Here is a 25,456-nt window from a genome sequence, read left to right as displayed (position 1 = left end):
TAATGGTGGTATGGTATATATACAGTACGTTTTAAGCAGATGGAAAATTATGGCAGAGTCAAACTCCTAAAGCCCTAGTCCAGGGGAGTCAGTAAATGAGAAGGGTAAATGAATCATTTCTTGTGCCAAGACAAGCTTCATTTTCCACACTTCAAATGTTGAAAAGAAGAAGGTACTACAGCTTAATTAGCACATTTTTAGAGGGAGGAGATGAAGTTGATGAGGGGGATGGTGTGAGATAGGCCGAGAGAGGAACGAAGGGCAGAACTGAAGTGAGGAGGCTGTGCTGGAGAGGAGGGAAAGTGAATTGTCACCTTTCCTAAGGGAAGGGAAGGGAGATGAGTGGGAATGAAGTTTGCACAGTATACATTCGGTGAGATAACCCAGGAGGAATAAGAACAACCAGAAAGGAGCTAGGGAGGGGCGTGCCTCTTGGTGGGCGTGGGAGATATCTATTTGTGCCTGTGGAAGACATGTGCTTGTGAGGGACGTGCAAGTCTGGGGGTGTGCTAGACATGGTGTGCATCGATGGGAATTCTGCTCCAAGGGTAGGATTAAGAGGAAAACGTGCCCTGCCTGAGGTGGATGGCCGTGTCACGTGTAGAGCCACACCCCTGAAATTACTTTATGGGACCACTACGAGGTTACAAAGTTTGGTTGACCTAAGGTGTGCTTTGAAAGGTGGCTCTGCTCTCTCAGTTCACTTTCTTCCATTGGGGTGCGGGGAGCTTTTCTAACTTGTCCGGGAGACAAAAAGAGAGGCATCTCCGTGGCAGACACATAAACACAGATGCTCCGAATCATGCAGAGAAATGGACAGATTTGAGAATGGGGATGCTGTCTCTGCCTTTTACTGTCTGTCTGTCTCTCCTGTGTGTAACTGAAGCCCCTACGCTGAGATCCTGGGAGAGGACTGCAGTGACTGCCTCCACTGCGTGAGTCCACGCGCGTGGCCAGAACCAGGGAACGATGCCCGCTCACGTTCGCCGGGCAGCAGAGCCAGAGGAAGGGGGCGCATCAGGCCGGTGGGGTGAGGGCCTGGACGGGAGGGCTTTCGGTGCTCCTGTCCGTCCGCATTCAGATTGCCCCTGCGGTGGCCCTCCCAGAGGGGACGTGATGGCTGAGGATGCATCCCAGCCCTAAGGACAGGAGGGGGCGCCCAGGGCTGCCGCAGCCTCTTTGGCCAGGCTCTTCCCCGACCCCGCCCCCATCACAGAGGCCGCCTCGGCTCCAAGGACTAGAAGGCGGACGCGCGCCCGACCAGCGCGGAGGAGGGGGAAGAGGAGGGGATAGGAAGGAGGGGAGGGGGGAGCTCCGCCGCGGCACACCCCCCCCCTCCCCGCCCGGAGCCCAGACGCAGGGAGGGGGCGGGGCCTGGGTAGCCCGAGGAGGGGCGGGGCCAGGCCGAGGGGGCGGGCGAGCCAAGCCGCGGAGGCCGGTCCCGCCAGAGCGAGCTGCCCGTAACGGTCGCCTAGGAAAGGGGGGTGAGAGGAGAGGAAGGGAGGGCTTTAAAAACACAAACCCGCATAAAGAGGAGGAGGGGAGGAGGAGGTGGCTGCGACCCAGGTGTCGTCGCTTCCCGCGGGAGAGGGATCCGCACCCCGCGCGCGCTCGCTCGCTCCCCGGCCCCTCCCCTCCTCCGCCCTCCTTCCCTCTCTCCTCTCTCCTCCCCGGGGGAGGGGCGGCGGCGGCGGCGGCGGCGGCGGCAGCGGCAGCGGCAGAAGAGGCAGTTCAGGCGGCTGCAGCCTCAGCAGCCCGGAGTCGAGGCGCGGGGAGGGAAGCACAAAGCCGGCTGTGCGCCCCGAGGTAATGCGGAGGGGAGCGCCCGAGGAGGAGGCGCCCTCGCCCCGTTTCCCGCGCCGCGGTTGGCTGGGGTGGGAGAGTGGCGGGGAAGGGGGGGAGATCCCTGCCAGGGGGTCGGGCCTCGAGCGAGGGGAGGGGGCGGCGTGGACGGGGGCGAGCGCCGCGGAGCTGTCTTCCTATTGGTTGCCCCCTCACGGCCTCAGGTAAGTCCCCCCCCCCAGTAGGGGGAGAAGAGGGTGCTAATCACGGGGAGAGAAAGAGTCGGCTGGTGTGGCGCGAGCCCCGCAGCACCTGAGCTGGGGAGGCTGGAGGCCCGGGCTGCTGGGGCGGGGGTGGGAAGGGGTGCCCCCCACGGTGGGGTGAGCTTCCAAAGCCGAGCCGCAGCTTTGGCGACAAGTACTCGTTCCTTCTCCCCCGGGGGCGGAGGGGGGGGGTCGAAGCTTACTAGTTCTTCGGGCCTGGAGAAGACTCGAACCCCTCTAGTTGGTGTGGGAGTGGGGCGAGGCTTTAGGTGTGAGGATCAATTCCAGGCAAAAGGTGCTTTTCGGAAAGAAGAGGAAGCAGGGTAGGTGTGCGGGGAGAACGTTGAAGCCGCGTCCCCTTTTAACTTTAAGCAGAGGCGTTTCAAAGGAGAGAAAGCCCTCTCCCCCAGACGCCCAAAGTTAGGTTGTGCTTTCTGCCCAGGGTGACAAGAGGTCACAGCAGATTTGGTGTGCTTGTGTTCCTGGGTATGGGCAATCTCTTTGAAGTTAAAAGGTTTATAATCCAAAGCAAGGGTATGGGCAACTAGGGCAGGTTGGGTTCCTCTAATTAAAATGTCTGGAATGACTTCAGGTGAGCTAGGTTGGTGCAGAGATTTGATTGCAAATAGGTCACCTTTGAAAAGTGTGTAAGTAAAATTACTAATTTCCAAACGAATTGCTGAAGATCTCCTAGGATTAAGGGTTCTCAGGATTGATGAAATTCAAAGGGTTTGGGGAAATGCTGGCCACCTGTGTACCTGCAAGGTCCATTCCAGTGCGTGCAGTTGTTATGCTCTGTAATCATTTAAAATTAGCATTATGAAATAGCTGCATTTACTGATGGGTTCTTTAATGTTAGTGTGAGATTTCCCCCATTCAATTTCGCTTTTGTTTGTGTTTTTGGTGTTAGGTCGGGGTTAAGTGACTTGTCCACAGTCACACAGTTGGTTAAGTGTCAAGTGTTGAGGTCGGATTTTTTTTTTTATTAACTTATTTTGATTTATCAACAATCACTTCCATATGCTTTTGAGTTGAATGAGTTTGGATTTGAATTCAGGTCCTCCTCACTCCAAGGCTGGAGCTCTATCTACTGCGCCACCTAGCTGTCCCTCCCCTATTCAATTTCCAACTCGATTTGACTTGGGCCAACTAGGGTAGCATTCTGATTTATGTGAAGAATAAATATTTTTGAAATGCTTTATTCAATCCGAGTACTCTCCTAAGGTGAGATGATGGCTTGGGAACCAGTCTCAGTTTATTCTTATTTGGAAGTCAGTTTACTTTTATAGCTTTAGTAGAAACGTTTGGAACAAGGTTTTGAACTGATAGAAAATTCACTTTTCCTGGTTAAAGCAAGTGAATGTTTAATCATGTGTGGTAGAGAAGGACAAGCCAGAGAGGTTAATTTATTTTTAAAAAATTTAAATTTTTAGCTTTCTGAAAATTTCATTCTGTTAACTTCTAAGCAAAACAGTGTATAGCATAGAGCACGCTGGACTGTGGAGCTGGGCAAACCTGAGTTTGGGTCTTCTCTCAAACTTCCTACTCTTGTGACTAAGAGCAATTAAGTCAGTTTTTTCATTTGTAAAAATGAGGATAGTAACCCCTGTATTACTTACCTCGCCACTTTGTTGTGAGGATAAAATGAGACAATGTACTTAAGTTATTTTCCAAATATTAAAATGTGTCAATTATTAAGCACAGAGACTCAGATGATGGCTAGCTTTTAATTTTTTTTAAGTGTGTTTTGAATGGAGGGAGAGGGGGAATCTCTTATTTTATATGTGTGGAAACTCCCTCCTGGTGGTCAGATTGGCTACTAAACTAATTCTGAATCTTATAGAGTTGCCTGGGGCATTGATAGGTTAAGTGACTTTCCTTGGGGCATTAGAATTTGAACCCAGACTTTCCTTACTCTGTCTGGACTATTATATTTTACTGTACTTTGTTGTCTGATGCACCCAGTTATCTAATGCTGTTAGATAATTTATTGTTGGGTTTTTTTTTAGTTGGATAATTTGTTAAAAAGAAACCAAACTAGCCAGCTTTGAAAGGTGTTTTTTACTGTGTTCTTGAATATAAATTAGTAATATATTACTTAGAAAAATGTAATACATGTAAAATAAGTGTTTCCTGTCCTAAGAGTATCTTTATAGTATGTATGTCTTAAATAGAAATGATTGACTTGCTTAAGAAAATGGAAAAAGTGTGGGTTTTCTACCTCATTGCTAACTTTAACCATTTGTTCCTACAAGATTTAGCTCTGAAGAGTATGAGGTATGGGTAAGTGCCAGTAGACACTGGATTGAATTATCAAATAGTTAATCAAAACCATAGTGCCTTTTGACACACTAATAGACTATGACATGCATCTAACAATGTCCCTGACTAAACTAAAGCTCTGTAGCAAGTGGTGACCACCCAGCTTTTGTGTTTTGCTGACTGTGGTAAGTCTCATATCTGGCATAAATGGTTTCATGAGTCAAAAAAACAAACAAGACTGAATAGAAAAGTAGAACATAGATTCAGAATATAGTCAGGCTACTGTTTTCAAAGCTATTTGTTACTTGCCATTTTTCTCTTACTTTAAGAGGAGTGCTATGTTCTGAGCACTCCAGAGGGGCAATGAAAAGTAGTGTAAGCAGAAGAAAAGTCATTAGATCACCCTGAAATGACTTGAAGCAATATAGAATGGGTGTGAAATTCTGAGAAACAATAGTATCAGCCTATCAGTTTGGTGTTTAGTAATCAGTGGTAGCATGTCTTTTTTAAGGAAAGGTGCCATGCTCCCTATGAGATAAAGAGGCTATGTCACCACTATTGATAGGCAGCATAGAGAGTACTAAAAATCAAAAGAAAGCCTTTCTATGGTAGGCAAAAGACTCTTGGTCATCTACTCTAAGAACCATTTGGATTCTTGGGGTTTTTGGTTTGTTTGGTTTTTTTTTTTTGCTTTTTTTGGTGAGGCAGTTGGCGTTAAGTGACTTGCCCAGGATCACACAGCTACTAAGTGTCAAGTGTGTGATGTCGGATTTGAATTCAGGTCCTCCTGACTCCAAGGCCGGAGCTCTACCCACTGTACCACCTAGCTGCCCCAACCAGTTGGATTCTTAGAGGTTGGCCAATTCAACCCTGATTCAAAGTAGGAATTTATTGTACAACATATAAATGTTTTCTATGGTCAGGCATTATTAGGCTTTTTAAATACTAACTCCTCAGGTGGAAGATTACAGCTCAATCTCTAAAAGTGATTTATGTATCTGCATTCAGTGGATTCTCTTTTGATTTTGGAAAATGATGTTTTGATGGAGACAACCTGTGTGTAGATAAAATGATGGAGGGAAGAGTTTAGTCTTCAGGATGTTAAACATTTTAATGATGATAGTAGTAAAGGCCACTGCTATTAGCTAGTCTAGTAATATGTCACGCCCATACCCAGTAGGCACAGTTCCCTCTAGAATCAAGCATTTTTTTTTAAGGGAATAAGGGTTAAGTGACTTACCCAGGGTCACATAGCTAGTAAGTGTCCAAAGCCAGATTTGAGCTCAGGTCTTTCTGATTCCAGGTCGGGTGCTCTATCTACTATACCACCTAGAATCAAGCATTTTTGAAGCACGTACTAATATCATGTTGTTACTTTGTTTCTTTATTGATTCAGTGTGTGAAACTTCTAGTTGCTAATGCTCCATTAGCAAAAGATTGCATTTTCTTAAAACCTTTTTATATAATACTCCTTGCCTCCTAATTTCTGCTTTCTTTTTAACACAAAAACAAAACAATGTACTTTATTGTTTGTGTCCAAAACTATTTAAATTCTTTGGAATAACTGGTGATGGTACAAATTTCAATGTGTTGCAGTCTCAGCAGAATAATTGGCACATAGAACAAATTAATTATAAACTAAATTAAGTATGGTTAGGCATTTTTTATTGTAAACTTAATCATCAACAAAATAAACATAAAATAATGAGTGAAATCTTGCACAAGCCTCTTAGCATCTAACAGAAGAGAACCAAATGAATTAACAAATAAGCCCCAAAGTGTGTCCATGTCCGTATCTGGCCAAAATTCAGCTGCTTCTGGCTTGGCTTTTTCTTTTCTTTTTTTAAAAATTTAATTGTATATGCTTAAATATTTTTATCATGCCAGTATTAGTCACTGTTGAACATATAGGATGTTTCAAATTTTTTCCTATTGCAAATAGCATAGCTATGCTATGAATATTTTTGTGGAGATAGGTACCTTTTCTCCTTTTATAGTATTTATTATTCTTAAATCACATCCAAATGGATTGGTGAATAGTGCCAGACTCAGGAGTCAAAAAGATCTGGATTTAAATCCTACCCCTCCCACCAGCAGTGTGACCCAGAGCAAGTCATTCAATCTCTTACTGCTCTAGTTACGTAACTGCTCATCTTATATAAAGTCACAGATTGGTTTTGATATGCAACCAGTTAAAGGAGTTCCCATACCAGGAGTTCCTACAGATCCCCCAGTCTGATCAAAAGGTTTGATCAAGTTTGTGGTCCTTATTTCCATAATGTTACATTATTTTCCAAAATAATTGAAACAGTCTGCAGTCCTGCCTGTAATGTATTTAAGTGGCTGTTTCCTAGCACGATTGTTGACTTTGAATTACATCATTTTTGTTTCTTGTGCCATTCTATTTGTTAGTAAGTATATATGAAATTAAAAAGTATAGTTTTCAGGTTGATGTACCACAGATATGACACATATTTGAGTGGACAATTTAGTACAATTAAATATCTCCATTGTTATTCAGGGAAAGAACTGTTGGTTAAAGTCGAAATCCAGAGAAAACATAATATCCACAGCTGGTGCTCATCCTACCACATAAATACAAAATATTTACTGCAGAATCTAATATGAAAGTGATTTTTTTTGTTGTATGTGTATCCATAATATCCACAGCAACTACAAGTGTTAAAAATTCAAACTGAATGTGGTAATGTATTCTATCTTCATGGGCTTACAGAGTATTAAAGATGGAAATGACCTTAGAGGTCATCTCTTCCAGCCCTGTTAGTTTAGGAAGGAGGAAATTGAGGTGTAGAGGATAAAAACTTATCCAAGAACCAACAGCTAGTGGTAATTACTCAGGATTTGAACTCAGTACCTCTGATACCCAATTCTGCACACCTTCCACTACACTATTTTGCCTATCAATACTCTATTTCCCTATTTTGGAGTTCATGCTATGGCATATGTTGGTGAGACTCATGAAATCCTTTTGATACTCTAATTAAATTATTTTGGTCAGTATCCAAGATAGCTCCAATTCTGCATTATAGCAGTGCTCCCTCTATATTATCTAGGATTTCCAAGTGGATTTTGGATTAAGGATGGGTAGAAGGTTTAGTGACTTGGTTAATTTATTTTTGTCTCATAGTATTAGCAAATTATCTTCAATTTTACTTACAAATTGTTCCCTTGAAATTCATTGCCTCAACTAATAGTGAACATTTATTGTGTGCCAAACCTTATGTTTACGAACTGCATGGGGTACAAAACAATTCCTGTCCTTACATTCTAGTTAAGAAATTTACAACCTTGTCATGTTTATAATCTAAGTGACAGAATTGGAAGAACAGAAAATTATTTAATGTAAAATGGAGAAGAGCTTTTAGGATTTAAAAAAAAAAGATTTAAAAAAACCTTAAGACTGAACCTCTCCAGACTTAGCTGGTCTTAAGCCAATAGCAATGACCTGAAACCTTTCTATATTGTTAGGACCTGCCAGATTTTGTACTGCTCTGATGTAGTGTGGGTTCATCACCACAAGGTTGACCACCAGGTGATGAATTTTTTTCAGGCATAGAAACTCATGAAGAGACCATTCATTTACTAAGGCATAGAGTAGGATTGCAAGCTTTGTTGTTGAAAAGAGTACATCCACTCTAATGAAATAGTGAATCCTTGAAGTATGATAGAAGAGGAAGACTGGCATTTAAGTGTAAAAAGATCTCTAGGAAGTAAGTTCACTTAATACTTTTAAGAAATGAGGTTGTTAAAGAAAATGAGATGAATGCCAACGGGGAAAATTTCATTTGGAAATTTGATGGAACTCAAAGCTTATATTTGGTTAATAAAGTACTGTTCAATTACACCAAATCTTGTCCAAATCTTGTAAACCAAATCTTGTCTTTAACAGATTCTCCTAATGACTAAGCTATTCTTCCTTTGTAAGTCAACAAACATTTAAGTGCCTACTACATGCCAGATACTGTGTAAATTTGGAAATTTTAAAAATCTACATTAATCTCTTTTTGGATTCTAGGTAGAAGCAGAAATAGAGACAGGCTCCAATTATTGGAATGACTAGGCATGGGCCAAAGAAGAAGAGATAATAAGTATTTGTTTTATAAATGTACATACTTTTAAATGTCAGATTTATTTTCTCTGGCATGTGTTTATTTTGTGATAAGTAAAATCATATGTGATATAGTGAAGGTTTAGAGACTATAGTAGACAGTAACACAGGGAACAATTTTCTTTTTACCCTTCCTAAGGGTACTCGAATGCTGCTAGGATATAATTTGCTTTACTATATTGTGGTTTAAAAAAAAACACTAGATTTGGAATCAGAAAACATGGGGTTGGAATGGGGTAAGTCTGTCGTTTACTAGTGATCATGGACATGGAGAGTAACATTACTTCTGAATTTCGGTTTTCTTATTTTTAAAATGGGAATGGGTAGTACAAGTATTTTTATCTGACAGGGCTGTTGTGAGAAGTGTTTTATAAACCTTCAAGCATTATAGAAATGACAGTTGCATATAAACATGATATGATTATTGCATTCAAGCAGTAACTTACTGAAAAGTATCCCAGGGGCCTGAAGCAGATGAATTTAACTTCCAAAATTGTCTAACAAGTGGGAAGTAGTGAGAAGTACCCAGCTGAACCTTTGAAGTTTTTTTAAGTTTGCTTACTGGGAAGGTGACTTTGTCTACTTTCTAATTATGCTAGAACAACTTTTGTAGGGGAATCTGAATTGAGCCCTAATACAAGTTAAATTGAACTACACTCAATTTAGGGTTATTCATTAAACTCATTTTCTTATAGTGGGAATTGTATGCTAGTAAAGGATATTGTTCAAGGATGTTGTTCTTGATGTTGGTTGCCCTGCTAAGGGAGCTAGAATTTCAACAATGTTGAAAGAGTAAGTTTGTAAAACTGCTAGTGTTTTCAGTAGCATGGGGACATAGTGTGCACCCTTAAATCTCTTCACTGCCTGCGGTGTTTCTATGAAGTTCCTTATTAAGGGCCATCCCTACAAGGGCATAATGAAAGCATTTACTTTTCCTTATTAATATAATATTATTGACATACTCTCTTCTTCTAAAATGCCTAAAGCCTACAGAAAGAGACGAGATTTACATAGTATTCTGATCAAAAATATTCTCAAGGTTGTTTGGCTCAACTAAATAAGTGTATGTTAGAATCAAGCTCTTCCAAGACTCCCTTTAAGAGCATATTACTTTTAATCCTCCGTAAGTCAGAGCTAGCAACTGTTAAGTTGCAGTGCTTCTTTTGACCTCAGTTGTCGTGTTAATGCATATAGAAAGAATATTCAATAAGATTAGCATTTTTAATATCAGAGGAAGTATGTGTGCACTCGGGGTGATAGGGCAGACAGAGAAGGAACTTAAATGGGGTTCTGAGTGGATACTTTTGTTACTACTTTGGAAGAACTCCTGGATTAGGAAAGAAAGTCATTTAGCAAATGATGCTTATGTTCTTATGTTAAAATGTTATTCAGCTCATCTTTTCTTTCCCTTATAGTTTGTATTCTTTAGCAGTCCATCTTCTTGGGGCCAGGTTGTCTTTAAGAAGCCTTAAAGAAATAAAGGAGTGATATTTAAGTAGTCTATACTTGATTGCTTGAGGTTATATTAGATGACAGGTCACGGGGTAGCTGTGAAAATCAAGCAGGGATGATGGAGAACTCCCCCCAAGGTGATATAAAATATAGTTTTGAGAAACAGTTGTAGTAGGAACATACTAAAAATTGATTTCTGAAACAGAAGTGTAATAATTCACTGTGTGGTCTTCATGTAGTTGATTTTTGGATGAGGGTTTCCCCATCTATAAAATGAGGTTGGACTAGATCATTTTTAATAGTCTGGTTACTTTAGTTTTTCTTCCCACATTAGTAGCTAATCATATATAAATTTTCTGTTTTGTTAATGTGAATATTCCTTTTTGAAGAAGATCTTCTGACATTAAAATTATCCATGGGAAATTTCCTTTACTCACAAAATATTTAGTAAGCACTCACTGTTTCCAGCCCTGTGTTAAGTACTATAGACAATGTAAAAATGTATAAGAGCTTTATCTTTATTTCATTAAAGGGGCCCTCAGGGGTCATTTTGACCAATCAGTACAATATAGGAATCCCCTCTACAAAATCCCCTAAAAATGATTATACAGCCTTTTTTTTTAAAGACTTCTAATGAAGTAGAAACCACTACCTCTTTATTTGAAGAATTTCTGTCTCACTGACATAAATGGGAAAATCAAAACCTCAGGGAAAAGGTTGGAAAATTTGAGGGAAAAGAGAAGGATGAGCAAAGGTCTCTTCTACCTCTAAAATTCTGTGATTCTTGTCCTTGCAAACTCTGTTATTAAGAAAGCAAAACCTAACATTTGAAAGAGATTTGGTAAGTTTTTCAAACCCTGGGAATCTGTATTTAAGAAAAAAAAATTGCCATTAGTTACAAAACTAGACTCTCTGTGTAAAAGTAGAAAATGTTTGGTCCCTTTTTTGGGTAATAAGTACCATATAAAATGGGTCCATGTCTACATTTCTTTTTTTTTTTTTTGGTGAGGCAAAGTGACTTTGGTGAGGTTAAGTGACTTGCTCAGGGTCACACAGCTAGTAAGACACTTGTCAAGTGTCTGAGGCCAGATTTGAACTCAAGTCCTCCTGATTCCAAGGCCAGAGTTCTATCCACTGTGCCACCTAGCTGCCATGAGTTCTTCATTTCTTAAACCTTGGTTAAAGTATACAAGTTTTTAGGCATTAGTGAACATTGCAGACAATAGTCATAGCTTTTTGTAAATGAAACTTGCCGACCCCTCATGCAATAAATAAATTGGGATCCTTTTGCCAACTACTAGAGAACAAAGGTGCAGTAATGCAGGAATATGTTAGTACTAAGTAATAACATAATATTTATTTGGCAGTGCAAGGGAAAATCTTGAGAAACAAACTGCTTGTTTGGTATAATAAAAGGAGTACTGGTCTAGAAGCCAGGAGACTTGGGTTTGTACATCTGCCATTAATTGTTTGTGTGCTCTTGAGCAAATCACTTAACCTCTTTGAGCTTCCTATAAAATGAAGGGGGTGGAGGTTGGATTAGATTATCTCTAAGGTCCCCTCTAGCTCTAATTGAATCTATATGCTTTATTATTTTTATTATACATGGTAGTTGATATAAAGCAATTAATGTATGTACATATGTACACATACACACATGAATATATGTCCAGATATACAACCTTGCATTCATATTTACCTACATACACATATGTACATAAAATATGTTTTTATATATTATATAGCTAATAGCTATATATTGAGGCTCTGGATATTTTCTCTGGTTGTCCCCCATGCCTGGAATGCTCTCCTTCAACTCTGACTAATGCTGCTGTTTGTCCTTTGTTTTCAAAGAGGACCATGACATCAGGCAGGCGATGCCATGACATACGAGTGAATTGGATTTAAGTGAGGAAGGGCTGTGCAAAATCACCAGCCTCACTTTCTCTTCTGAGGCCATCTGGGTCCAGTGGCCAGATATAGATCAGAACAACTGGATGCAGTGAGGCATCTTGGTCTTTTTAAGTTAGTCTTTAACAGGTCACAGTTTGACTGAGGCAATGCCCATTCAGTGATTAATGCTTAATAAGAAATGAGGCAAACGGGGCAGCTAGGTGCTACAGTGGATAGAGCACCAGCCCTGGAGACAGGAGGACCTGAGTTTAAATCCAGCCTCAGACACATGATACTCACAAGTTGTATGACCGTGGGCAAGTCACTTAACCCTGATTGCCTTGCCAAAAAAAAAAAAAAATAAGAAGAAGAAGAAATGAGGCAAAGAATGGACTTGTTTAAAAAAAAATTGATCCAGGAGGGGAAGAAAGACAGCTTCCTTTAAATTCCAACTAAAATCCTACCTTCTACAGAAAGCTTTCCCAACCCCTCTTAATTCCAGTACATTCCCTCTGTTAATTATTTCCTGCTTATCCTGTATATAGCTAACTTTGTATATGTTTGTATACTATCTCCTTAATTAGATTGTAAACTCCTTGAGGGCAGGGACTGTTTTCTGCCTCTTTTTGTATCCCCAGTGCTTAGCACAATGCCTGGCACATAATTGGCATTTAATAAATGCTTATTGATTGATTGATCACAAAACCCAGGGAACTTTTAGTTACTGGATATCATCCTGTCCTTTATTCTATCTTCCCTCTTATTATTCCTTTTCTATTTTCCCTTTTCTATTCTTTTAGCCTGTACAGTGAAATGTAACCCTGTACCCAACTTATATGTGTATGTTTGTATTGTTCCCTTCTTTGACCACTTCAGAGCAAAGTGAAGTTCAAGTGTTACCTGTTCCCTCCCATCACCCCTTCTTCCGTGTTTGTATAGATTTCTACTTAATGTACCCCAATTGTGAAATAATTTTCCATTCTTCCTTTCCCTTTTCTCTTCCTAGTGTATCCTTTTCTCATTCCTTTCCATTCTTTTAAGATAATCAGAAATATATCCCTGATTATGATAGAAGTCTAATGGGATATGTATCATCTACCTATATAAATGAAAACTATCTAGTCTTACTTAGTGCCTTATAATTGCTCACTCATGTTTACCTTTTTTGTTTCTCTTGATTCTTGTTTGTATTTCAAAGTTTCTATTTATCTCTGGTCTTCCCCCCCACCCCTTAATCAGGAATGTTTAGAAGTTCCCTTTTCTTAAAGATCCATTTTCTCCCCAGAAAGATTATACAGTACTCAGTTTTGCTGTGCAAGTTATTCTTGGTTTTAAGCCTTTTGCTTTCTAGAATATATTCTAAGCTCTTCTCTCCTTCATTATAGTGCCCCTAAATCTTGTATGATCTTGACTGGGGCTCCTCTGTATTTGATTTTTTTTTTCCTTTCTGGATGCTTGTGGTACTTTTTTTTTTTTTTGCTTTTGACCTAGAAGTCTGACTTTTCTACTATAATATTCATGGGAGTTTTCATTTGGGTATTTCTTTTAGCAGAGAATGAGTGGATTCTATTTCTTTACTTTCTAGTTCTAAGAGATCTACAAAGTTTTCTTAAAAGAATTCTTGAAATGTGATATCTTGATTTTGTTGTTTTTTTTTTGTTTTGTTTTGTTTTTTGTCATGGCTTTCGGGTAGTCCATTGATTCTTAAATTAATCTCTTTTTGTTTTTTTGCTATGAATTATATATTTTCTTCTGTGCCACCTCCCCCCCCCCCCCAAGACTTTTGACATTCTAACTTTCACGGAGTTAATTTTCTAGGGTAATATTTTGTCCCCTTGTTCCAAGGTGTTAATTCACTTTCTAAATCTTCTTTCCATAGCTCTCATTTCTTTTCCAATTTTTCTTCTAGCCCTCTTATTTGGATTTTAAACCCCCCCTTTTTTTTAAAGCTCTTTTTAAACTGTTTTGACTTCTACCCAGACTGTTTCTCTCTCTCTCTCTCTGTTTTGTTTTGCTTATAGATGTTTTGGAGACATTTGATTCTTCAGGATTTGAGTCTTGAGTCATATTACCATAACTCTTTATAGTAGGATTCTTTTTTTGTTTGCTCATTTTTCCAGTCAACTTCCTGACTTTGGGCTTGCTGTGCATTTTTAGGGAAATGGCTGAATGGTCAGCTCTAAATTGTGCAGCACCTGAGTTTTCTGGAAGAGCTGTTGGTAAATTGGTTTTGGTTTTGGTTTGGTTGTTGTCCTTCATTCTTGAAGTGGACCAAAATGAAACCACTATGCTAGAGTCAAGTTAAAGTGTGTCTGACTGTGGCTGATCAGACCAGCACAAGCTCAGAATGCTCTATCACAGGTTGGGCACAAATAGTCCATGTGAACATTTGGGGTGGATTTTCTAAATTTGTGCATCTGGTTTTTTTTTTTTGAGGTATTTCAATTCTGCTTTGCTCATAGACCATAGTACCTTCTCTGATGAGTGTACACCATGCTGGATGGTCTTGTGCCAGTGTCTTCCATGTGACACAATCAATTCCAAAGTTCTTAAGAGAGACCTTGAGAGTGTCCTTGTATAGCTTCTTCTGACCACCATGTGAGCCCTTGCCCTGTGTGAGTTCTCCATAAAATAGTCTATTTGGCATTCAAACAACATGGCCAGCCCATTGAAGTTGTGCTCTCTGCAGTAGAGTTACACACACACACACACACACACACACACGTATGTATATGTATATATGTATATGTATGCATATATAGGCCCATATATGTATACATGTATGTATGTGTATGTATATAATATAGCCAAATATCGGACAGACCAGACCCTACTTCATTTGTAGGATTTGACGTGATCATAGTGCCAAATGGACTTGCTGCCTGCTTAATTTTAATTGTATTTGCCAGCATGAGTTCTGGACATATGATGACTAGGACTAAGAGAATACAGTACTTGTCGGAATGTTTGGGAAAGTGGAGAGTTTCACAAAAAGCAACAACTTAGCAAATGTGAAATCATCATTAAAAGTGGGGGGGGGGAATATTTCAGTGCTTTTCTTAGGCAGTCAAAATCATAGATGGTTCCGGTACACTGATTAATTCCTTATTTTTGAAGTTAGACACAAAAATAGCAAGTGATTACTTCTATATAACTACTATTTAGAGTTTTTAAAAGAATGTAACTTTTACTGGCTTTTTTCCTTTCTAGATACTCTTTCGTGAGGGAGTAATTTGGTCCTACTTGGGTAAATTGAGAAGCATGGTTTTTTTGGAGAGGGTTTTCAGTAGTGATTGTAGACTCTTTCCTCAATAGTAATAATCATAGGGAGAACTGAAGGTATTTTATGAGTCATTAGTAGTACAGGTGTTTAACCTAGCACTTGGGTTTGTTTCCTTAGGACTAAAGAAGAATCTTCTGTAATGTGAATTGATAAGATACTTTAAAATAATCACAATGATTGTAACATTCTTTATTTTTCTGATCAATTTAAGACACTTTACCATGTTTGTGGACTGAACAAAGAACTTTAACCAGGGCTCCTATACTATTCATTTGTTTGTAGTTATTGGGACTTTTTAGTTTGGAAGATGGCAAAGAGTTCTGGAGAAAAGGGTGTAAGATGAAACTCTTTTCTGTTTGACTTTTTCTTTATATATTTAACTATTTCCTTATCATTTCTTTGGCCCCATTGCTAAGTTGTTTCCTTTTTAGAAACTCAAGGAAAGGTATCAATTGAAACATTACAGTGAATTGTATCTAACTGGAGCATTGTGATAGAATACTGTTTCATTATCTTTGATTTGTGTCACTTCCCTCATTGACAATGTGGATTGGAAGGTATTTTGCCTTCCCATTACCAATTAGATGATTTTGGAAGTCTGTTCACAGTATGTGCCTGTTCATAAATTTAGTTGATACAATGATTTAAAGAGTCACTGGATGCCTTGACTCTGCCATCTGCTTATTTCTCTCCTGATATAAATTGGTACAGTATCAGTTGTTATGTACAGTGACTTTTTGGAATTGGCAATGGACCACCTATTGTATTTTGGTTTTCTAACAAACTGACCTGATAACCTAGATCGACCCATAAACATTTATTATCATTTGCCCATATAGTACAAGAATTTTGCTCAATGTAAAAGCACACAGTAAACTTGCTTGCTTTGTTACAAATGATTGGAAGTTTGTTTTTGTTTTTGTTTTTGTTTTTTTTTGTATTTATTATTATGAGAGCTAAACATTTCTATTTAAATGGTAATGTGAAATACTATTTGCTTGGAGATGCTGGCAGTAGATTTTTTTTTTTTTTTTTTTTTTTTAGTCATTTGAGTGTGCTTCTTTCTGGGCTACAGAGTGTTTGGAAAATTCTGAGACTAGAATTATGGTGCTTAATTAGGAAATACTAGTTTTGATTAGTGGTCCTTACCTCTTGTAAATTTCTAGTAGCTGGACCCCAACTCATAAAAAATTAACTTATTAATGTGAGATTCTGCTCACAATGTAGGGACTGAGTAAGGGAATACAAATTCTCATTTTGAAAAAGTAGTTCAAAGTTCTGTCTCTCTTGATTATAGATCAAGATTATAGATCTGTTGTTACAGATGAAGAGTAGTGTATTATTCTGAAGTTTTCCATTATTTCAAAGTCTAGTTGCTTGGCATAGTTAGTCCTTTGTAAATGGAGCATATATATTTTCTGTGGAGTAGCACAAGGGAGTAGTAGTGATTGAGAAGGTATCAGAATAATTTTTCAACCAGAAGTTCCATACTTTTGTTTTAGAGACTAGCTCGCATTTTTAATCGCCTCTATTTTTGCTTATAAAGATGGTGTTTGGTCAATATCATTTGCTCCTCAGTACGATTCAAGTGATTAGCAAATGAGCTTCCATCCCCAGATCTACTTTCTACTTGGCTCTATATGTTTTGATGATTGAATTGGCACAGAGCTATTCTTCCTATAACATATTCTGAGATGTTTTCAGAGCACATTGTATTTTCTTGACAGTAGCAACATTCTCCTGTAGCAAGTTGCAGATATTGTAGGCGTTCTTACACTGAACCTTTAGTATAGCTACTTTTCCCCTTTGGTCCAGCTATTTCTTTCCTTGTTTAGTACAGTTTGTAATAAGTTAGTGCCCTTCAGAAAGGCTATTATATTCTCTCACAGTTCCATCTCTGGGATAATTCTTTGCAAGCAAAATAATTTCAGAGCTCTTCTGCTTTTGAAAGAAGTACAATTGTGCTAGGTGGTAGTTATGCCTCATGACAGATTTTGGGATGTCTTTTCATCTGTAGTTGTAAAGGACTTAGCAATGTAGCAGGAGAATTTGCTCAATATAAAAGCACAATAAATTTGGTTGTTTCTTTTTTAAGTTTTAAATCTTTTTCCTTAGCTGTCTAGCCACTCTCTCTTCTTACTCCCATCTCCCTTTCCTTAGTGAACCAGTTCAACTCTACACTCACTATCCCTCTCTCTTGAATCCGTAGCATTCTTATCATATCTTGATTTACACCCAGCCTTGGATCACCCCCACATTTACTCCTATACACATGCTGCTGAAGGAAGGTAGAGAAAACCACACAAGTGTTCTGACTGTTTCAGTACAAATTTATGTTACATAACCTCAACTGGGCCCTCACTGCTGCCAGGCAGACCTACTATACCTCCGTTTCAAGTCACTATCACACTCTTCACAGTGACTCTTCTAAAATTTTATCCCTCCTCAATTTCCTATGGTTCCTTCTACTCCCACTCTCTCAGTTGAGAAGCCTGCCTCATATTTTACAGAAAAAAAAAAACTGAAGTCATCCACTGTGAACTCTCTCTTCTCTCTTCCTCATCTTCTATCACTCAGGTGCCTTCTGCCACTTTCACCTCTTTCACCCCTGCCTCACATGATGAAGCTATCAATAGCTACAGAATCCTTATGTGTGACTCATTTGTTCTCTTCTCAAAACAATCCCACTGTTTTCTTCCTAAATTGAAGAAAGAGGTCATTACACTAAAACTGGAGTTAGGAAGATTATGACAACCTAGAATCATAGCATATAGCATTGGAAGAAATGTTAGAAATCATTTTAGTTGAAACCCCTCATTTATAGAAACTAAGACTTAGTGACACAAGGTGACTTGTCTAAGGTCATGGGATGTTAAGTTACGGGATCACCAAGTTAGTGCTAGAAGGGACCTCTGAATCTAATTCCTTACTTTAACAAATGAGAAAAATGAGACCCAGAGAGGTCATATGCTAATGGTCATATAGTGAGTTAGTAGCAGAAGCAGGATTAGAACCTATGTTTTTTTTACCCCAAATCCAATGCTTTTTGCACTGTACTGTAGTTATTTCTGTATTCCTTCAGATAGATTGTGACTTTTTTCTGCTTGTCTTATCATTTATTCTACATTACTATCAGTTATTTATTAATTATTTGCTGGGTGTGTGATATTGTTTTAAGCAGTAAGGATATTTAATAAATATGAAATCAAATTGTGTAATAATAATGAAAATGATAATAATATATAGCGTTTATATAATACTTTAATGTTTGCAGGGTATTTTACATGTGTTAACTCATTTGACCTTTATAACAACTCTCCAAGATAAGCACTATTTATTGTTTCCATTTTACAGATGAGGAAACTGAGACAAGCAGAGATTAAGTTATTTGCCCCCAGTCATATAGTTAGTAAGCATCTGAGGCAAAATTCAAACTCTGGTTTTCCCTGACTCCAAATTCTCCTTTCTGTCCACAGTGTCACCTGCCTTGGATTATCTCACCCCTCTGGACATCATTTTCCTCATTTCTAAATTGAGAGAAGTGAACTAGAGAATCTCTAAGGTCCTTTTCAGCTCCAAGATACTATGATTCTATTGCAGAACAAGGCTAGTACACATTATAGTGATTTACACCTGGAACCCTGCCAATGTGCCCTATGAAAATGAGGTTTTATTGTCTAAGATCCTGTGAATGGACTAATAAAAGGCAAGATCAGGAAAGTTCTTCCTCTCTCTCTATATACGGTAATTGAGAAGAGGGCCTCATAACTCCAGGAAGTTGTCAACTCTTGGAGTACAATGTTTTAATTCTGTTTGAAGCAGTGGGCTCTTGGCAGTGGACAGAGACTTTCCAAAAACAATGGGATGATCAAGGATAGCAAAAATCTCCTTAGAACAGTTTAAAGAAAGGTTTTGGCAGTTTTTTCCTTTTTTTTTTTTTTTGCTTCATTATATGTAGTATCATTTCATTGTAAATGTTTCTCTGAACTCTTTTTTTTTCTATCCTCCTTCCTTTATGGAACAGCAGGAGACTACCTTTTCTCTTTGCTATTTTCAGATGTAAATTTTTTTGTAAGGTGATTAGGATAAATATTACTTCAGTGAGATTTAGATCTGTTCCTATATATTTGTATGCTTTTGATAAGTGCCAAAAATCTGTCTTGTAAAATCAAATATTTATTTGTGTTCCTAAATGCAGTTTCTTGGTCCTAAGATACCTGTTTATTCTGGAAAAGAGTGGTTTGCTTTTATATCTAAAGCATAAGGATGCTATCTGTTGCCACCCTTTTCAAAGCACACATTGAAACAAACAAACAAAAAAACCTGTTAAGACAGTTCAGATAGAACTTATTTTTGAAGAATTGCTCTTCTCCCATTTGAAAGGTGATTAAAGAATGATCTCTTCATACTTGGTTTAGTTTGATTTTCCTCACGTAGGCTGAAATGATAGAGGTTTGTCTTTGTATTGATGAGTAGTCATGTTTACACATAGTTGTTTACATGTTGTCTTCCCCATTTAGACTATGAGCTCCTTGAAAGCAGGAACTGTGATCGCTCTTTGTCTTTCTTTGTATCTCCAGTGCTTATCATAGTGCAAGCACATAGTAGGTGTTTAATAAATGCTAGTTGTCTGATTCTGAACAAGCAAAGATTTTTTCCCTCTCCTTGTTCTGGTTACCTATTACTAAAAATATGGAGGATTCATTTCTACTTTTTTCTCTAACTTTTGACAACATTTACCCCCCTTGATACTTTGTCAACATTCCTATCAAAGTATAGCTATATCCAAAGACATATTTTTTTTAAAAAGGGTATGATATTGAACCTTTTAGAACTTACTTTGCTTTTGCAATTCACCTCCAATTGCTATAGCAAATAATTATATTGACTGTGTATTTCTTTGCCTTGTGTCCTTGATTAGAATGAAAGTTTTTTTGTTTGTTTTTTTTTTTTGTTTTTTTCAGAGAAGAAACTATATCTAGATTACTAAGGATATAATATTATGAACATCATTAGAGAGCTTTGACCTCTGGTTGACTGAATTTGGTTATAGCCCTGATGGCCTCCTGGAGAATGAAGGAACTTATAGTTGCCAAGCTGAATTATGCAGCTACTAGTGTTGCACCAGTATTTGGGGTTGAGTGAAAGTGTAGGAAGAACTTTAATACTGAACTTTTCATTGTGGAAGATTTCTACAAGGAACCTTGGTGTTATTGATACGGAATAACTCTTTTTGAAGAATGAGAGTGGGATAGCTAGGTAGTGCAGTGGATAGAGCAGCGGCCCTGGATTCAGGAGGACCTGAGTTCAAATATGGCCTCAGACACTTGACACTTACTAGCTGTGTGACCCTGGACAAGTCACTTAACCCCATTGCCTAGCCAAAAAAAAAGAAGAAGAAGAATGAGAATACCAACCCAGCTGGAATTAGGGGCTTTGTATAAATGAATCCAATATAGATTAGGGCCAGGAAATTACAACTACTCCTCTAGAGCTTTGATTTAACCACACCCTTTTCTTTCCTACCATGATTTCCAGTTCCAGATGGAATTATAGAAATGTATGATCAGATAAATGACTTTTGACCTCCTTGCGCTTCAGTGGTAGAACACTTGGTGATGGCAAAATCAAAGATCTGAGAGATCTTGTGTAGCTGAGATGATAAGTCGTAGGAATATAATAAACTGATGAACTGGGAGGCTAAGGCATTTGAAGGAATATCACCATATATGTTGAAATCTCCTCATATGTGTGAACTCCTGTAAGAATACAGCTTTTATTATTAGCTCAAGTAATATTACTGAGTTATATAGGCCTTTAAGTACTACTACGCCATTTTACAGAAGAGGAAACTGAAATACAGAGATTGCAGTGACTTGCCCAGGGTCACACAGATACCATATGTTGGAACTAAGATTTGAGCTCAAGTCTTCTGATTCTCAGTTCAGAGCTCTGTTTGTTGTACTATAATCTCCGATAGTTGAAATAATGCACCTGAGTATCAAAATAAGAGTTTTGGCTTTTCATTCTCTATTAAAAGCAAAATTAACAAGCCAGAATTGATCACACTAGATTGCTCTTCCATACAGAAAAATCCCCGCCCACTGAGACATTCTTCATTTATGAATAAAATTAGAAATGATTGTCCATGGCAGCTAGGAACTGGAGAATAGTGTTTCAAAAACCTAGAAAGAAGAGAATATCAAGGAGAAGAGGGTAATAGGTAGTGTCAATACTGAATAATTCTAATATTATACTAAGCTGCCTGTAGTTCCAAAGATCTTACAGCTCTAGGGAAAGGGGATCAAGCTAAACTTCTTTTGCCACCTTTCCCACTCATGTATAAGATTGAGCCACAAGAATCATAGGCCTTAGATCTGGAAGGGATCTTTGAGATTCTCTAGTCCAACCTCTGCATTTTATGAAGGAGGAAATTGAGGCCTGGACAGGCAAAGTGACTTGTCTCAGCTCACAAAATAGCAAACAGTAGAGCTGAGTGGGGTTCAGATGCATGTTCTCAGATTGGAATCTCATGCTGTTTTCACTAACCTTCCCTGTCGTTTACACAACTTAATGTTTGTCTCGGTACATATTGAGCCCTATTAGCTAAACTCTTTCTTTTACTTGTCTCCTATTTAGTTAGGGAAAGTTTTTGTGACGTCACAAAAATGCATCATGAACTTGTTATCCTTATACAGGGCCAGGCTGATCTAGATATTGTTCCAGTTTTAGAGTGGCTGCCTCTGAAGCAAGTCATCTAAAAGGTAAATATTTTTGACATGGTTAGCAATATAATTTTGAAATTTTAAACTGGACATGTTTGCTGGTTTGTTTTTTTAATTTTTTTTTTTTTAGCAAAGAACATATTTAAACAGGAAAGCGTTCCTGTTGCCAATAACCAGAAAAGCAGGAAGGTTATGATATCACTTGAAAAGTTTATAGAACTCAGGACCTAATTTTCTGTTATTCCCATGTTGCATTTAACTCATGCAAATATTTCATGAGTTACAGTAGAAAAGAAAAGGAAGAAATCATTATATATCTTAGGAATAATAGTGTCTTGCTCTGATTTTAGTGTGTGTGATTAAATTTTACTTATCAGCATAGACAATACAATGTATTCCATCAATTCATTTTATTCATTTTAATTTTCAATTAAAAAGCTTTGTACTGAGTTAGTCTGATGCTTTAGAAGAAAATGTTCTGCTGTGACATTTTGTCTTGACAGTAATTTTAAAAGGCAATTTTCAAGATAATTTCTACAATATGGCCTTTCTGAGAAGCTGAAAAAGTTCAATTGTTATGGTTAGAGTCCAAATAAAATGTAATTCCTTTTGATTTAACTGTTAAATTAAGTAATGTCTTTAGAGCTATTTATTATTTTAATAATTTTAAATAGAAATAGATACAAGACCAAGATACTTCCTTTAAAACTAAAAGGACTCTGAGTCAATTTCTTTTTTTTCCAATTTCTTATTAAAATGACTTAACATATTTGGGAATTGGCTGAGTTTGATGATGAAAGTTTTGATGTTAAATTCCTTGTAAGTTAACTTAGATGAAAGCCATATAATTACTTTTAAGCTAATTGATTTTATTCTGTTCATTATTCTGTGGTTTTGTTCTATAGAGAATATGTAAAACCAGAATTAAGGGAAATTCTTAATGGAAACTTTTATATTTTTTTCAATTTAATGGAGGTAGAATAAATGATTTTTTAAAAATTTCTATCAGATATTCTAACAAGTAACTTATAAATAGGTCCCCAAATTGCTATCTACTCAATCCAATCTTATACATAAATTCAGAGAATTTTAGGTCTTGAATGAATGAATTACAGGTCATTCACAGTCATTTTATAGATAAGGAAACTGAGACCCACAGCAGGGAAATGACTTGTCTAGGGTCAGTTTGTGACCTTTTTTCAATGACTCTTTTTATGATGATACTTGATCTGAATGAGAATCGTCCACCTTTGATGCATCCATAACCATCAGGGAAATATAATTATTATTGTACGAAGATAGAAAATTTTTCTACTATAGATGTTTAGGACAAGAAGTTTTCTCTTTATTTTTCTGGTTCTTATATAGATAGAAACTTCCTATAGAGCAATACTGTCAAACTAAAATAGAAAAGGAGGCCACTAATAATCTGTACATTGGGGCAGGTAGGTGGTGGTGAATTGAGCACAGGGCCTGGAATCAGGAAGTCTTGAGCTCAAATCCAACCTCAGATACTTACTAGCTGTGTGACCTGGGTAAGTCATTTAACTCTGTTTGCCTCCATTTCCTCATCTGTAAAATGAGATGGGGAAGGAAATGGAAAATCATTGCCAAGAAAATCCCAAATGGGGTCACAAAGAGTCAGACGCGACTGAAATGACTGAACAGCAATCTGTACATAAGAATTCTTGTGGGCTGCATATTTACTCAATTTTAAAAGGTAACATTACCTGTTTTATTACATTTTTTATTAAATATTTCCCTGTTATAGTTTAATCTGGTTCTAGCTGTATTGAGAATGTTGCCAGAATAATATATGTAGACTGTAGGCAGTGTGTTTGACACCAGAGTGTAATTTGAAAGTTGTCACATTCCCCATTCTGCTCTAGGAAGGAAGGAGGTGAAAGAGGGAGGGAAGGAGAGGGTGTGAAAGGGAGAGAAGAAAAGGAGAGGGGAAAAAAGGGAAGGAGAAAGGTAAGGAAAGGGAGGGAGAGGAGAGGGAGATGGGAGAGAGGAGGGAAAAAGAAAGAATAGAAAGAGAGAAAGGAGGGAGGACCAGAGGGAGGGAAACAGAAAAGAAGGAAAGAAGGAAGAAACAAATGATCAAATAAATGAATTTGCCTACCTCTTCCTCATTGGTCTGCCACTTACATGAAACTCTACCAATAGTTTATTTACTTTTTTTTTTTTTAGGCAATTGGGGTTAAGTGACTTGCCCAGGGTCACACAGCTAGTAAGTGTCAAGTGTTTGGTCTGAGGCCGGATTTGAATTCAGGTCCTCCTGACTTCAGGGCCAGTGCTCTATCCATTATCCCACCTAGCTGCCCCTAGTTTATTTACTTTGGAATAAGATACTTCTTTTTCACTCTTAAAATAAAAATGCGTCTGGAGGGGCAATAATTATATTTCAGACCATTTTCTTCCTTTTGTCACAGATAGTGGAAAAGCATATCTCAGGTGGAATGAAAGCTTTGGAAGGATGACAAGGAGAGCGATTATTTTAGAAGGATGGGTAAGGTGGGAGGTAAATTTTAGAGGTAAATTTTCCTTGCTCATGATTTTACCTAGACCTGATATTATTTTTATTTAACTAGAAAATGCAGGTAAGCCTAATACTCCCATTCCTTGGGCATACTAGTCAATTTAGGTTTGTCGTAATATGCCTGTTGTATAAATGGTTGAAGAATTTTGGGAGACCGTTCAAACAGTTCATTGCTCAGCTATTTAATGTGATGTTTTTGTTACATTAATTGTGTTTCAGAATAGATATTTTATTTAACTTGATTTATCAAGTAAAATAGCATTTGTAAATGTTTCTAAAAGTTATAATTGCTTAATAAGTAACAGATTTCAAGAACTAATTCAAAGCCACTTCCCTCATGAAATCTTCCTTGATTTCTCACCTTCTCCAGTGGAAGTTATTTTTTTCCCCCTTAGTCCGATTGTTTCTCACACTTCTCATGGCACTTGGTATTTCTCAAGCATCTATTATGTTTTTTGTGCAGAAAGTAAGTTATGTCTTTATATAACATTCTCCCTACTAGATTGCAAACTCTAAGAGAGAAGGGACTGTGCATTATTTATCTTTGAGTCCTAGTGCCTAGAACAGTGCTCTGCAGGAATAAGTACTTAACAAATGTTTGCTGAATTGGAAACCACTTCATTGTCTTCTCATCTTTCCTTCCTGAATTTACTTCAGTGCTTAAACATCCAAGGAGATAGAAATCTCTCTACCCCTTAGAAGCAGGTTTTCCGAGTTACTGTGATAGAAAATAATTTACCACCTGATGGCTATCCTTCTGGTTTTGAGTCTTCTCATCCTAATCCTTTTTTATCTCTCTGCAGCATTTGGAATTGTTGACCACTTTCTCTCCCCTGGATTTTCATGACATTCTCTAACTCTTCTTTTCTCTATACTCTTTCACTTAGTAACCTCACAGCTACCAGGGGTTAGATTATCTGCATGCAAATGGCTTCCAGATCTATACACCTAAGCCCTAGTCTCTGTCTTTCATTCCAGTCTCACATCAACTGCCTATTGGGCATTTAAAACTGGATGTCCTGTAATACATCTCAAATTTAACATGTCCAAAACAGAGAATCCTTGTCTTTTCTGAAATTCACTGTTGTTATCTATGGCACCACCATTCTTCCAATCACCCAGGTT

The 25,456-nt window shown here is 38.1% G+C and overlaps 1 protein-coding gene across 7 annotated transcripts in view; it reads left to right on the top strand.

Annotated features, from left to right (window-relative positions):
• The first annotated feature begins 1,708 nt into the window (after positions 1 to 1,708).
• Positions 1,709 to 25,456, top strand: part of ADD3 (adducin 3) — a 159,199-nt gene continuing 135,451 nt past the window's right edge. For 5 of the 7 annotated variants that reach the window (XM_027851580.1, XM_027851582.1, XM_027851585.1 and 2 more), the window contains exon 1: positions 1,709 to 1,806. The gene's annotated coding sequence lies outside the window, so the exon portion shown is untranslated. Of the gene's footprint in view, positions 1,807 to 21,762; positions 21,829 to 25,456 lie in introns of all 7 variants that reach the window. The other 2 variants (XM_027851578.1, XM_027851583.1) reach the window with 2 other exon arrangements.

The sequence above is a fragment of the Vombatus ursinus genome, unplaced genomic scaffold (assembly GCF_900497805.2).
Source record: "Vombatus ursinus unplaced genomic scaffold, bare-nosed wombat genome assembly UNPS02009205.1, whole genome shotgun sequence".
Lineage (NCBI taxonomy): Eukaryota > Metazoa > Chordata > Mammalia > Diprotodontia > Vombatidae > Vombatus > Vombatus ursinus.
Note: the sequence above shows the minus strand (reverse complement) of the source record. Positions and strands in the feature narration are given on the sequence as shown.